General features: G+C 39.9%; 1 long non-coding RNA gene across 1 annotated transcript; it reads right to left on the bottom strand.

Annotated features, from left to right (window-relative positions):
• Positions 1 to 212: 212 nt before the first annotated feature.
• On the bottom strand, positions 213 to 4,512 carry LOC131360134 (uncharacterized). Its single transcript, XR_009205853.1, has 4 exons — positions 4,259 to 4,512; positions 3,363 to 3,444; positions 3,103 to 3,180; positions 213 to 619 (listed from the first exon to the last, which is right to left on the bottom strand). It is a non-coding gene; the product is annotated as an uncharacterized LOC131360134 (long non-coding RNA).
• Positions 4,513 to 4,919: the final 407 nt, after the last annotated feature.

The raw sequence follows: 4,919 nt of genomic DNA, 5'->3' as shown, positions 1-4,919 counted from the left end.
CACAACACACTTGGAGCTCTCTTCCTGTTCTAATGCCATGAGAATTGCATTCATTTTTTCATTTTTCTCTTTATACATTTTTGATATATATATATATATTTTTTTACTGTCAATAAAATGTATACTAAGGATTGAATAAAATAAACTGAACAGGAGTTTAGGTGACATCTCAGTTTAATTTCAGGATTTCACACACAGTTAAGTGATGGATTTGTCTCTATTTGAGTCTTTTGCTAACAATCAATCAAAACAACTCTAGCAAAGCTCATTACCGGCGTCTAATCGATCAAAATCCGGCACAAACATATTACAGGTAAAGGTGGATGGTTACTGTGCTTCATTATTCGAGTTATAAATGAATTCCACTTCCTCTGACCAGGCAGATGTAATCATGTTTAATCTCGCTAATGTGATAAAGCTGTGGAGGACATCTGCTCTCTGATCTGCCCTGTGTGTGTGGGTGTGTGTGTGTGTAATTGAGTTGTGTGTCATTATAGGGCCATCTGAACGGGCCGGTCAGTCCGGGTGAAAGTGACGCTGTTTATCAGGTGTATAATAGCGGAGTGCATCACTGCTGCCATCAGTCTTCATTTGGATCGTAGCGGCTTTGGACTGAAACCTAATAAATGATAAACGAGAGGTTTTGTTGTTCTGGAACAGTGCCTCTGACCTGCTGAGGGTTTCATGCAAATGCAAAAAAATGATCTATACAAATAAATAATTAAATAAATCAATACTTAACATCTCATTTTTGTGAGTTATTTCCTTTTTTTGCTAGCATGAACTTTTAATTTAAATGTTACGTCTGTGTGCGCCGCTGAGACAAATAAAAAAAAAAAGATTCCTGCCATTATAACCCCGCAGATTAAAACTAAATTTAGACCCTTGTTTGACAACATTATTCTCATTTTAATGAGTTTTCTTTTCTTTCTTTTGTTTACCAGCTGCACAGAAATCATAAACACCATTAAGTATGAATTAATTACCAAAGTAATAGTGTAGTGACTGTGATTATACACGCCATAATACACACTACACACAACTGAACAATAAACACAATACACAACTGAACAATAAACACAATACACAAAACAATACACAACTGAACAATAAACACAATACACAAAACAATACACAACTGAACAATAAACACAATACACAAAACAATACACAACACTGAACATTGCAAACATTTGTCACGCACATAATTATGGTAAGGGGTGACAAGGTTTAGGGCTCAGGTGCAGGATACAGGCTTTTGGGTGGAGGGTGTGGGGTGCAAGCTGTCGGGTTTAAGGTGCATAGTTTAGGGTTTACTGTAGAGGGTTTTGGGTTTAATGTACACCGTTTAAGGTGAAGGGATTAGAGAGCAGGGTTCATGGTTTAGTATGTAGGGTTTAATGTTAATGTGCATTGCTTAGGATGTAGAGTTTAGGGTGTAAGGTTTATGGTGTAGGGTTTAGGGTGCAGGGATTAGAGTGTAGTGTTAAGGATACAGGGTTTAGGGTGCATGTAGGTATAAGGGTGTAGTGTTTAGGCTGTAGGGGTTTAGGATGCAGGGTGTAGTGTTTTGAGTGTATAGTTTAGGGTTTAAGATGCAGGGTTTAGGGTGCCGGAATAAGGGTGTAGTGTTTAGGATGTAGAGTGTAGGGTTTAGGATGTAGAGTTTAGGGTGCAGGGTGTAGTTTTTAGAGTGTAGAGTTTAGGGTTTAGGATGCAGGGTTTAGGGTGTAGTGTTTAGAATGTAGCATTTAAATGCAGGGTTTAGGGTGCAGAAATAAGGGTGTAGTGTTTTGAGTGTAGAGTTTAGGGTTTAAGATGCAGGGTTTAGGGTGCCGGAATAAGGGTGTAGTGTTTAGGATGTAGAGTGTAGGGTTTAGGATGCAGGGTTTAGGATGTAGAGTTTAGGATGCAGGGTTTAGGATGTAGAGTTTAGGATGCAGGGTTTAGGATGTAGGGTTTAGGATGTAGAGTTTAGGGTGCAGGGTTTAGGATGCAGGGTTTAGGATGTAGAGTGTAGGGTTTAGGATGCAGGGTTTAGGATGTAGAGTGTAGGGTTTAGGAAGCAGGGTTTAGGATGTAGAGTGTAGGGTTTAGGATGTAGAGTGTAGGGTTTAGGATGCAGGGTTTAGGATGTAGAGTTTAGGATGCAGGGTTTAGGATGTAGGGTTTAGGATGCAGGGTTTAGGATGTAGAGTTTAGGATGCAGGGTTTAGGATGTAGAGTTTAGGATGCAGGGTTTAGGATGTAGAGTTTAGGGTGCAGGGATAAGGGTGTAGTTTTTAGAGTGTAGAATTTAGGGTTTAGGGTTTAGAATTTAGGGTTTAAGGTTTAGAGTCCGTGGATATGGGTATAGTGTTTAGGGTTTGGGATGTAGGGTTTAGGGTGCAGGGATAAGGGATAAGGGTGCAGTTTAAAGGCTGTAGAGTGTAGTAGGGTTTAGGATGTAAGGTGCAGGGATAAGGGTGTAGTTTTTAGAGTGTATAATTAAGGGTTTAGGATGCAGGGTTTAGAGTCCAGGGATAAGGGTATAGTGTTTAGGGTGCATGGCTGAGGATGTGGTGTTTAGGGTATAGAGTGTAGGGTTTATTATGCAGGGTTTAGGGTGCAGGGATAAGGGTGTAGTGTTTAGGGTATAGAGTGTAGGGTTTAGAGTGCAGGGTTAAGTGTGTAGTTTTTAGAGTGTAAAGTGTAGGTTTTAGGATGCAGGGCTAAGTGTGTAAGGTTTAGGGTGCATGTCTTAGGATGTCATGCTTGGTCTACCATTTAGTAGATGTAGGGTTTAGGGCATATGGTTTATGGTGTAGGGATTAAAACAAACCCTACCACTAACTGTGTAGTGAATTATCCTATTCAAAAAATACATTATAATGTCATGAAGTCATAATAGCTCTGGCTGCTGATTGGTTCAGGTTGATTGTGTTTGTATGTAAGAATTGATGTCAAATGATACTGTGTGCTGGAGAAAATCAAAGGGAAGTGATATGGATTTGAGTGACAGTGTGGGAACATAGTGGAGAAAAAACACTCAACTCTACATCGTGTGTGTGTGTGTGTGTGTGTGTGTGCATGTTTAAGACAGCTTCTGGGTGTTTTGCTGACCTTTTATCTGATGAGGAATCTGACACTGTTGTCCTCACACTCCTTCAGTATGAACTAGAAGGTGAGATTGTTCTCCGTCTGACAGAAACCAGACACAAAACCCGGACCTTATTTCAGGACCACATCTGAAATGTCAAAATTTCTAGCAGGTGGATGGATTTCAGCTGGTTATTTAAAAGTAAAGGTGGCCATTTTCTCTATTGTCCCACTTTCCTCCTATGGGACTGGTGTATGGGACACTATAACGTATGACCTCTAACCTTTGACCTGCACTGCCCTGTGGTAACTGATCAGGCTTTTTGTGGCTTGGACACGTTCTGCAGCGGAGCATTCAGACATCATCTGTGATAATAAAAGAGGCAGGAAATGTGAGAGAAAGAGAGAGAGAGAGAGAGAGAGAGAGAGAGAGAGAGAGAGAGAGAGATGTCACATCACAACACACATCTCAGCTTGTTAGGTGTTTAGACTTGTGGTTTAACACACTGGACATTTTTTTTTTTTGGACATTTAAGATCCATGTACAGGAAAACTTTCTGTACCAATACACAATCAGGACAATCCCAGGAGGAGTGCAGTGATGTAACTGAACACGAATATATTATTCAGAATGAACAGATGTGCTCCTAACAGTTATGAATACACAAACACACAGGACTGTAATTTTTTTCTCTCAGAAAGGTTCACAGGGGGTCTGATTGAGAGTAAAGGTCGCAGGACGCAACAACAAAAGCCTCTCTGGCTCTAGGTGGTGGCGTGATTACTAATTACCAACTGGACATCATGGAAATGAGCTGAGTCTATATTTGGCAAAGAGTCGTTTTGTGTGTGTGTGTGTGCGTTTATCAAAAGAAAACGGTGTTCTGGATTTGTGCTTGATTGTGTGTCAGCACAAGTTAAGTAGCGGTTCCACTGCTAGTGTCAGTGTACCATAACGAGAAGCACGCAAGTTCAGACCAGCAAAATAATTAGCACAGGATTAACAATTTATTTACATTTATTTCAGTGACAAAACCTTAGACACTTCAAAATAAATAGGCATAAATTAATAGCACTTGAGGCGTACAGCAGGTGTGTTAATAGTGTGTGGTATACAGAGACTTATGGTAATGTGTTTGTATTGGGATATGAGATGATGTTCATGTAATTCCATAATTACAGGTTTGAAGCGTGGGACGTTTCCTCATGCAGGAACGACAGCGAGGTGTTTCAGGATGTGTGGTTACGCTTCCCTGCCAAAGCCACACGTGTGTTATAGCTGTGTTTCCTTCACCTGTGTAATAAACTCTCTCTCTCTCATGCACATACACACACACACACACACAATTTAGTCTTTCTCTTTGTTTCTTTCTCTCTCTCTCTCTCTCTCTCTCTCTCTTTCTCTCTCTCTCTCTCTCTCTTACGCACAGACAGACACACACACACATACACACAATTTAGTCTTTCTCTTTGTTTTTCTGTCTCTGTCTGTCTCTCTCTCTCTCTCTCTCTCTCTCTCTCACACATACACAATGTAACCTTTCTCTTTCTTTCTCTCTCTCTCTCTCTCTCTCTCTCTCTCTTTCTCTCTCTCTCTTTGCTGTCTCTCTCTCTCTCTTTGTCTCTCATCTCTCCCCCTAAATTTCCATCTTCATTTTTGTTTGCTTCAGCTTCAGAAATGTTATTCATTCATTCATTCATTCACCCCCCCCCCCAAAAAAATAACATAAAATAAAATAAAGTAAAAAAAATACTAAAAAAAAAAATCACACAATTGTTCCAGAAAGAAAAAAGCACTGTGTGGTCTGACAACAAAGAAAGCAAAAAATATCAAAATAAAA

The sequence above is a fragment of the Hemibagrus wyckioides genome, linkage group LG10 (genome assembly GCF_019097595.1).
Source record: "Hemibagrus wyckioides isolate EC202008001 linkage group LG10, SWU_Hwy_1.0, whole genome shotgun sequence".
NCBI lineage: Eukaryota > Metazoa > Chordata > Actinopteri > Siluriformes > Bagridae > Hemibagrus > Hemibagrus wyckioides.
The sequence above is the reverse complement of the archived record's forward strand: the minus strand, read 5'-3'. Positions and strand labels throughout refer to the sequence as shown.